Source organism: Octopus sinensis, unplaced genomic scaffold, assembly GCF_006345805.1.
Source record: "Octopus sinensis unplaced genomic scaffold, ASM634580v1 Contig15547, whole genome shotgun sequence".
Taxonomy (NCBI): domain Eukaryota; kingdom Metazoa; phylum Mollusca; class Cephalopoda; order Octopoda; family Octopodidae; genus Octopus; species Octopus sinensis.
Window position 1 is genome coordinate 40,001 of NW_021833788.1, and position 11,138 is coordinate 51,138.

At 38.8% G+C, this 11,138-nt stretch overlaps 1 protein-coding gene across 1 annotated transcript in view; it reads right to left on the bottom strand.

Moving 5' to 3' along the window:
• Positions 1 to 10,671, bottom strand: part of LOC115230430 (coiled-coil domain-containing protein 124) — a 36,004-nt gene extending 25,333 nt beyond the window's left edge. The window contains exons 1-2 of the mRNA XM_029800624.2: positions 10,519 to 10,671; positions 6,251 to 6,432 (exon numbers count right to left, since the gene is read on the bottom strand). The gene's annotated coding sequence lies outside the window, so the exon portion shown is untranslated. The remainder of the gene's footprint in view (positions 1 to 6,250; positions 6,433 to 10,518) is intronic.
• Between the last annotated feature and the right edge of the window lie 467 nt (positions 10,672 to 11,138).

Here is an 11,138-nt window from a genome sequence, read left to right on the forward strand (position 1 = left end):
TGAGCTTCATAACTAAGGAAGAAATTAACACAGTTTTCCCATCATTACAGGGACTTTATTTCTTCTGACTCACAGCTGTCTTTCCATAATTTTAAAACACTTTCCAAAAGTTGTTCATCAGCATATTTAATGAGTTCGGTGTGCATTTCTTGGTTGTTTTATATTTTTGTTCATTATTCAATGCTCTGAGTTTAAGTAACTCAATCTCTAGTTTCATTTTTTTAGCGCTAATTTCTCCCAAAGTTTTCTTTGCTGTTCATGTTCTTCTGGGATTGGTTTGATTTGTAGTTTGTGTGGCAGAATTAATGGTGTTAAGTTAATCCATTTTTCATATATTTCTGCCTTATTATTATTTTTATCATGTTCCAAAGCGAAAATTTTCTAGTGTTAAGATTTTTGGACCAAATATGGATAATGCGGGTAGTTTTCTGCTAGCCCCTTGATAATATTTTCACATTTGATTCCCAATTCTAATAATTTTTATATTCTACGTATAATTATTTCTTTGTATAATAGTACTCACTTGCTTAGTACATATTATTTTCATTATTTTATCATAGTTATAATCTCTCCTAGAAAAACATCATGGTAGTCCAACAACAGAGGGAGATTTGCAAAAGGAAAGAATGATTATGAATAGAATATAAAAAAAGGAGCAGAAAGGAAAAGTATTTTAACAAATAACAAGTACAGAGAAAAGAAGATTTTTTTGAGAGTCAATAAAATAGAATACGAAGGACTATGTTGAAAGGCAGAGATTGGAATAGAAGGATTACAAAATGATAAGTTATATAATCACCTTTTAAAAGAAACAGATGTAAAAGAAGAAAGGATAGTAAAATTTATAAAAGGGAATGTTGTATATATTATCATTATCATTTAATGTCCATTTTCCATGCTGGCAAGTAGTAGAGTAGTAGAGACAGCATTCACCCGGGGTGGGTTGAGCTGGCTTCATTCATTCTCAGTGCTGCATCTCTCACAAACGCTGACTAGACTTGGCAATTTGAGGCTAATGACAACGTGATCTCCAACCACTCCTTATTCCAGCAGCGAACGCTGTAGATATAGGGGTCTAGGTTGAGTTCCAGATTAGCCTTGACTGTCATCAGCCAGGTTTTTCATTGACCACCACATCGCTTTCGCCAACCCTGAAGGGGAGCTTGGGCAATTGCTTCGTAGATGAATTCTCCTGGGTGATGACGGAGGGCATGACCCAGCCAACGCAGACGTCTCGTTAGGATGATTTGTCGGAGGGAGGTGATTCTGCACTGGTGTCGCACCGAATTGTTGGAGACAAGTGATGCCATCGGACACGAAGGATGCTGGCAAGGGTTGGACAGTTTGACAGGAACTAACAAGTCAGATTACTGCACCAAGCTCTGATATCTGCTTTGACAAGGTTCCTACGACTGAATACCCTTCCTAATCCCAACCATTTTACTGCTCAAATGAAAGTGTGTATACTTGGTGACCACACTTGTGCCAGTGACACACAAAAGCACTCAATACACTCTGTAAGGGGTTGGCATTACGAAGGGCATCCAGCTGTAAAAGTCATGCCAAAGGCAATGCTTGATAGCATCTTCTGACCTGTTGGATCTTGTAAAATGTTCAACCCATACCAGTTTGCTATATGGGCACTAAATGATGATATCTCTATATATATCAACAGCAAAATGTGTGTGTCCTTTATACAAATCCGCAATTTTTCAGTTAGAGGGCTCAAACTTTCTATGGTCATTCAAAACCGTCCAAGGGTGGTTGTGAAGATCTTTTCATTTCCCACTTATCCCCGAAAGCCATTTGAAAAGATCGATACACTTTCAGCCAACAAAAGTCTTTAATACAAGGGACGTAACTCACTTAATCCAGGAGTCTAATCAGAAGATATTAAACCATAGCAAGGGAAATAACTCTTTAAAACTCTGCATTTCTCTCCCTTTGTTATGTATCACAACTCAATACGGTACCAGACCAATTTATCCAATTTAGGACCAGAACTGTCCCAGATTTCTGGATTTTCCAGTTTCTCAGAGAATTTCTAAACGTTTGCTTAAAATCTCTATATCTATAAATGGCAAAATGTCTGTTTTTTGATTGGACGGAGATAATTTTACACCTGACAGTTGGATGCACTTGCGCATTTGCAGACAGTCTGTATGACTGCACATTTTTGTGTTTTGCGAAGACGAGTTATCATGTGTTTTGGCTTTCAAACGTGCAAGCTTTTTTGATTTGAGAAATGCAGGGAATAATTAACGAGTTAGACCAAGTGAATGACAAGAGAACAGGATTTTCATGGTAGACCAAATATGCTCGAGTAGCACTGGACTCAACAGCGCTGGGTCATAGTGCTAGTATATATGTATTTTAGACATATGCCCTGTGCCAGCATCATGTAAAAAAAAAAGCAATTTGCAAAATAAAAGGCACCCATTCCAGTGCTACATAAAAAGCTGGCACCACATAAAAAGCACCCAGCACACTCTGTAAAACTGTTGGCATTAGGAAGGGCATCCAACCATGAAATCATGCCAAAGCAGACAATGGAGCTTGGTGCCACTGTCAAACCATGCCAGTGTGATAAATGGACATTCATCATCATCATCATTTAGCGTCCGCTTTCCATGCTAGCATGGGTTGGACGGGTCAACTGGGGTCTGTGAAGCTGGAAGGCTTCGTCAGGCCCAGTCAGATCTGGCAGTGTTTCTACGGCTGGATGCCCTTCCTAACGCCAACCACTCCGCGAGTGTAGTGGGTGGTTTTTACGTGCCACTTGCACAGGTGCCAGACAGAGCTGGCGAACGGCCACGAACGGATGGTGCTTTTACGTGTCACCGGCACGGGGCCAGGCGATGCTGGCAACGGACACGAACGGATGGTGCTTTTACGTGTCACTGGCACGGGGCCAGGCGAGGCTGGATGGTGCTTTTACGTGCCACCGACATGGGGGCCAGACAGAGCTGGCAAACGGCCACGAGCGAATGGTGCTTTTACGTATCACCGACACGGGTGCCAGACGAGGCTGACAGCGGACACGAAATGGATGGGTCACTTAACCCCTGCTTTCTGATATATGATTTGATTTTGATTGTTCTCACTGGTCTTGCCGGGTCTTCTCACGCACAGCATACTTCCATAGGTCTCGGTCTCTGGTCATTTCCTTGGTGAGACCTAGAGTTCGAAGGTCGTGCTTCACCACCTCGACCCAGGAAAACCTGGGTCTACCTCTTCCACAGGTCCCATCAACTGCCAGGGTGTGGCACTTTTTCACACACCTATCTTCATCCATTCTCGCCACATGACCATACCAGCGCAATCGTCTCTCTTGCACACAACATCTGATGCCTCTTAGGTCCAACTTTTCTCTCAAGGTACTTACACTCTGTCGACTATGAACACTGACATTACACATCCAACGGAGCATACTAGCTTCATTTCTCGCGAGCTTACGCATGTCCTTGCAGTCAGCACGGCCCATGTTTCACTGCCATGTAGCATGGCTGTTCGTACACATGCGTCATACAGTCTGCCTTTTACTCTGAGCGAGAGGCCTTTAGTCACCAACAGAGGTAAGAGCTCCCTAAACTTTGCCCAGGCTATTCTTACTCTAGCCATTACACCTTTCAGCACACCCACCCCCACTACTGACTTGGTCACCAAGATAACGGAAGCTATCAACTACTTCTAGTTTTTCCCCCTGGAAAGTGACGGAAGTTGTTTTCTGCAGATTTTCAGAGGTTAATGCTCCCGAGCATCTGCCACATACAAAAACCATCTTCCTAGTTAGCCTTCCTATGACATTGCTGCACCTCTTATGTGTCCATAGCTTACACTTGGTGCATCTTAGAATTTCTACCTACACCTTTTCTACAGATCGAGCAGGGCCATCTACCTGAAGGCGTTTGTGATTTGTCTACCTTCCTACTTATTACGACTTTGGTTTTAGCTAGGTTGACTCTAAGGCCCTTCGATTCTAAACCATGCTTCCACACCTGAAACTTCTTCTCCAGTTCTGATAATGACTCAGCAATTAGAGCAAGGTCATCAGCATAGAGGAGCTCCCAGGGGCATCCTGTCTTGAATTCCTCCATTATTGCCTAACAGACAGTAAGTTTCTGTACAGTCTCTCCCCACCAAATTCCACAAACAAGGTTTGAGAAATCTAATAATATGGTTGAAAACAACTGCCAAAAAGTTCATACACACACACACACACACATTTTGCTGTTGATATATATATATAGAGAGATATCATCATTTAGTGCCCATATACCATACTGGTATGGATTGAACATTTTACAAGACCCAACAGGTCAGAAGATGCTATCAAGCATTGTCTTTGGCATGACTTTTACAGCTGGATGCCCTTCCTAATGCCAAAATGCCTTAACCTTACAGCCATGTCGTGTGTTCTGGTGAAAGTAGTACGTATTTCCATTCATAAACAGAATGCTTCATTATCATCATCATCATCGTTTAACGTCTGTTTTCCATGCTAGCATAGATTGGACGTTTCAACCGGGGTCTTGGAAGCCAGGAGGCAGCATCAGGCTCCAGTCTGATCTGGCAGTGTTTCTACAGCTGGATGCCCTTCCTAACTCCAAACACTCCATGAGTGTAGTGGGTGCTTTTTACGTGCCAGGCAAGGCTGGCAACGTCCGCAATCGATTGGTGCTTTTTACGTGCCACCAACACAGGGATCACAACTACAATTTCCATTTATTTTAAGCTTCAGTCTTAAAATAACTTACAGACTAATGATTTGTGAACAGATTTTACAGAGAACAAAAAAAATTAATAAAAATATTGTCTCAAAAGTGAAGACATAAATACATCATCTCATAACTGTCATCATTTTTATGTCAAATTTTCTATACTTGCACGGGTTAGATGGAAGTATGTTGGGGAAAAGTTTTCTACAACCAGATGCACTTCCAGTTGCCAACCTCAGTTTGTTTTCAAGTGAGGTAATAATCTTTCAGTGAATCACACAACAAACAACCTGGGATGTTTATGGAGAGAACTGAAAATTAGATGACACCATCAGAAATTCCATTGGTTGTGTAGGGTTTAGACAACCGCACGTAAGGAGTTCGCAATAAATGTCTCCTTAAGAACACTGCACGGTCGTTCCCTAGCATAATATGAAGCCAAATACATAATATATAAAATATAGTTTAATAATTACAGAAATACACTCATTAATAAATTGAAGAACGTGAAGAAAGAGAAAATAATTTCTACATTATTTTATTATATACATATAGCAATTTTAATATTTATATACATTTTGAAGAAAAGTAATTTTTGTCGTAGAGAATTACGACTATATATTTTAGCTAACTAATTCCTCATTCTAGCTATATTAAATTTCAACAATTCAAACAAGTCTTGTTGGATATTTCATGGACACGGCATAAAAAATAACCAATGTCTCAAAGGAGTGAGTGTCATGGAGTTTAGTTACATCCCACAAACACTGAAGTTTTTCCCAAAATCCAGGGTTTTTATAACTGCTCAACTTGACTTTAAAGTATCAAAATCACATAAAAATATTCTTTAACTAACTTTTAGAATTCCTATATGAGCAGTTATATTAACCAATGGAAAATCGACAATCATATTTCTTTGGCAATACGACATTACGTCATATTGCCAGCTACCACAACTTGGCGTTACTATTTGAAAATGGCTACACACTACAGTTGCAACCAATGAAAGAACACACATGAAGATGATGGATATACAAATCCTCACACATATATATCTATACACACACAATAGGCTTCTTTCAGTTTTTGTTTATGAAATCTACTCACAAGGCTTTGGTCAACTTGGGGCTATAGTAGAAGACACTTGCCCAAAGTGCCTGCAGTGGGACTGAACCCGGAACCATGTGGTGGAGAGGCAAACTTCTTAACTACATATCCATGCTAGAGCCTCTGTGTTTCTTATTAATCATACAAAAAGGGATCATTTCTAACTGAAGAATTTGCTTAGCAGTTATATAAATATGTGATGGGTACAGGCATAGCTTTGTGATTCCTTCTCTACCATATGGTCTCAGATTCAGTCTCACTGGCATGGCACAATGGGCAGGTGTCTTGTAATAGCCTGGAGCCAGCAAAACCTTGTGAGAAAGAGAAACTGCAAAACCCAATAAATATATATTTATGTGTGTGCATAGAAAAGTGGTTGTTAAATGACAATGACGACAATGTGTTTGAAACTTCCAATAACTTACTTTTCTCTGTTGCTTACGGGCTGAATTTTATATCATGTCCTCCCAAAGCTTGTCCTCAGCTTCCTTATTTTTCCGTTGTATTTCTTCTTGGCGTTTAGCTTCTTTACGTACACGAGCTTGAACGCCTTGCTGTTCTCTCCTTGAAATTTCTTTGGCATCCTGTAGGGTGTCAGCTTGTCAAACTGAAAAGTAAAAACATATGAAAATAATATGGAATGTTACATATCCATTGAAGTTTTCAAGTAATCAAAATCTATACCATATTTTCTAACACAGAAAGTTGAATTTTTGGTTAAACTAAAGCGTTTGACCCGGTCATAAAAACAAAAAAAAAAAAAAAGGAAGAGTGTAATAGGTGAAAAACAATTTCCTCTAAACGAATATGACAAAAAATATGCGTGCTTGCAAAGGGGGGTGGGGGAGAGGCCTCGGAAAATTCACATCTTCAGTCCATGGCCTTTAAACTATAGTGTTTGACCTGGGCTGGAAAAAAATTAAAAAATAGTGTAATTGGTGTAAAACTACTTGTTCTAAATGCTTATCAAGAACACACACAAAGAGAAATGGTTGGTTCAAGGCAAGTGTGCATTGAACTGAATTTAAATAAGCAAGAAAGATATAATCAAAGAAAAGGCCATAGCACCATCTTTAGTGTTTGTTGTTGTTGTTGTTGTTATTATTATTATTGAGTTGAATGTGTGTGTGTGTGGTGAAGTTAATATCAATATCAATACATTAGCCAACACCATTGAAGTGAAATAATAGTTTCTATACTTTTGGTTTGGCACTGCTGAATTGAGTCAAAGACCATATAATACAAGTCAGCAGAAAAAAAAAGAAAAATGCAATATCCAAAATAACAGTAAAGAAATAAGACCTCCCCCAAACAGTAACCCTTGTGTTTAAAATCTCCATAACAAAAAGAAGAGAGGTTGTTTGGCTATCATTGTTTAATGTCCGCTTTACATGCTAGCATGAGTTGGACGATTTTGACTGAGGGCTGGCGAACCAGATGGCTGCACCAGGCTTCAATCTTGATCTGGCAGAGTTTCTACAGCTGGATGCCCTTCCTAACGCCAACCACTCCGAGAGTGTAGTGGGTGCTTTTTACGTACCACCGGCACGGAGCTAGTCAGGCGGTACTGGCAAAAACCTCACTCGAATCTTTTACACATGCCACCGGCACAGGTGCCAGTAAGGCGATGCTGGTAACGATCATGCTTGAATGGTGTCTTTTACGTGCCACCAGCACCGAGGCCAGATAGCCGCTCTGGCAACGATCACGATCACTCCACCAATTTTCCTGCATCATCCGTAGCTTCCTCTGCACTGTTGCTTTTACTGCCTTGAAACATATAGCCACTGTCCTGTTCGCTGACATGTCAACATTTTGCAAGATGTTAAATGCCTTTCGCTTCTCTTCTAAGACTAATTTCTTCAGCATTATCGTCAAACCAATCTCGATCCTTTTTTTCAGCAAAGCCAAGAATGTTACTACAAGCCTCATATACTCTTTCTCTGAAATGACTTCCAACCTCCATCACAGGACAAATTATTTATCTCACTCACAAACTCATTATGTATTGACAGTATCTTAAGTTTATTGACATCAATCCATTTAGGTAACTTGTCATTTGCTCTAACCTTAGGCTTGACAACATTGGCACTCAAAAGCCTATGGTCAGTCCAGCACTCTGCACCATGCATCACTCGTACAATAGCAAAGTCCCTATTAACTCATTTCCTGGTGAGGATGTAATCTATAAGATGCCATTTCTTAGAACCAGGGTGCATCCATGTCGTTTTATACTTATTCTTTAGTTGAAACATTGTATTCATGACACACAAATCCATCTCTATGCACATTTGTAACAGTAGTAAACCATTACTGTTGGAACTCCCAACCCCATGCTTTCCTAAGACACTCCAAGTCTCCCAAACTGCACCAACACGAGCATTAAAATCACCCAAAATGACAACTTTGTCATCATGGGGGATACTGCATAAAATTTCTGTAAGTGATAGATGGTAGGCAAGTTTATCATCCTCTGATGAATTCATAGATGGAGCATATGCACTTATGAGTGTTGTATAGTGATCTTTTCTTAATGGAAGTCTTAAAGACATCAAACCATCAGAATGACCACATGGTAGTTCCTCAAGTCTGGTGTAGCATAGTAAATTCCATTGTCTCGACCACAGTCGAACAATGATGATGAATTCCTCAAGTTTTAAAACCAGAGTTGTTTTGATAGCAAATCCCACTCCTCATTCTCTCTAACGCTCCAAAGTAAATGATACCCAGCAAATTTCTCTATGAAATTCCCCTTTCCATGAATTCTTGCTTCGGCTAACACTACAACATCCATATCATATCGCTGTAACTCTTTTGCAATAAGTGCAGATCTTCTTTCTGGACAAGATTTCAGACAATCACTGTCTAATAGCGTTCGAACATTCCAACATCCTATATTCATAGGTTTGCATCTTAACCTGAGTTTACTCACAGTTGTAGGATGATGACCAGATCCAGGCTATGGTGCTCTGGGACACTTGCCGGGCCAGACCACAGAACAAAATGTTCCATATCCCTTTTTGCCATTTGCTTCATTATCAATATCAACTTTCATTGTTTAGATGTACCTTTTTAAGCTCTGGCCAACCATGTACATACAAGATGTCCATTTCTTTTACCTCTCCAGCAATACCAGTGCTTGACACTTTTTAAAGCGAGGAAAAGTTTTGCACAGCAACCATTCCCACTCTCTAAAATACAAAGCATGATCCAAAAAGAAGAGCAAGGCTAACTACAAGACAGCAGTGAAGTATTTAAATTCAGAGTTACTTTCTCCTAGATAGCTGCCTTCGCAATGACTTGGGTAAACAGAGGAGCTCTATCTACCCTTCATCTATTTATTACTAAAAAAAAAAAACTAAAATAAGAGAAATAAAAAAAATTTAATTGAGATAAAACTGAGTAAAATTAATCAAATTAACATTCAATATATACAATTTAAAACAATATACAATATGTATACACACAGGTTGACATAAATTATATACTATACATACACGCACACAGTTTAAAATGCAATATATACAATACATACACACAGTGTGTATGCACATATATGTGTGTGTGTGTATATATATAAATTTAAAATGAGGGGGAGAAATTAGATATTAATTTAATTAACATCGATTTCACACCAGTGGCCTAGCATATAAAAAGACTGAAGGTTCAGTAAAATTGTATTATATATATATATGTTAGAGGGAAACCACTATGTGGACACCCTTATGCTAGAAATAGATCCGCTATAGTCTTACCACTAAGACCATAGCGGATCTATTTCTAGCATAAGGGTGTCCACATAGTAGTTTCCCTCTAATATATATATATATATATATATATTATATATATATATAATATATATACATATATGTGTGTGTGTGTATATATATATATAATATATATATATATATATATATATATATTACTGTTCCGTTATTGGTGGAATCAACAAAACTATTACATCGAGTGAGAAATAAGTATTTAATCATTACAAGATTTAAATGCGAGCTACAGTGGCTCGCATCAAGATCCTCTAATACTAAATTTTATTTGTGTGTGTTTATGCTTGCACACACCTCTGAATGATGCAACCAAAATGAGTAGAAACCCTATAAGCGGTTCAACAACAGTAATTCATGAGACGAAATAGAGTACTGTGCAAAAATACAGGGTACTACTTGAGAACAGCGGTCCCGGTGCGCGCACTCGCGTATCCGCGCTAGCTAGTCGTGACTAGTCGATCCTTACTTTGTGTTTTTGTGTTATTTACTTTGTTTAACAAAAATTATTTTTGTGTTTTATTTACTTTGCTAGGTAGTCGTAGGATCGATTAGTCACGACTAGCTAGCGCGGATGCGCGAGTGCGCGCACCGGGACCACTGTTCTCAAGTAGTACCCAATTCCAGTATCAGATTAACTCCTTAATTAATTAATATCCTTGTATCACACAAAAGACTAGTTTAAACACCGACTTAAGACTTAATTCCATCGTTCTGACACGACTCACCTCGACCTATACAACTTTAACGAAATAAAAACACACTTTACATACATTTTAAAACATAGTAAATGTGACGGCAAAAAAGGTTGAAATCAATATTAAATGTTAACAAATATATATGTAGCGAAAAAATCAAGATATTAATGGATAACTTAAATAAAACGTTGATTAAGTTTGCAATATCTGACTTACTTGATGGCCATATTATAGCGACACCGAGCTACATCTTGGCTGACTGCAGCGGCCACCGACAGTTCTGTCACTTTGAATTTCCAGGACTTCAGACGAATAAAGAGGAGGAAAAAAAAATATTGGGTTGTCCGGAAAGTTCGTGCCGATTTATAGTAGCTTACCTTTCGACTTATTTTAGAACATGGTTGAGTCCATAAAATAGGATTTGACTATACCTCCCTTTAGAGCATTGTCTAAGCTATCTTTTCGTGGAAGAAGGTTTATGTTCCTATAATCTGTGTTAATTCTGTAACCCTTTAAAATGGAAGATAAGAAAGTTCATTTTCGGCACTTGATGCTTTGGGAACCAGACAAAAATTGCTGCAGCTTGGGATGTGTTATCCCACCCTCCATATTCACCAGATATTGCTCCTTTGGATTTCCACTTATTCAGGTCTCTGCAGAATAGTCTTAATGGTAAAAATTTCAATTCCTTGGATGACGTAAAAAGATACCTTAACAAATTCTTTGCCATAAAACCACCTCAATTCTGGGAAGAGGGTATTTTCAAGTTAAAGGAAAGATGGAGACGCATTGTGCAACAAAATGGTTAATATTTAGTTAATACAAAATGTAATGCC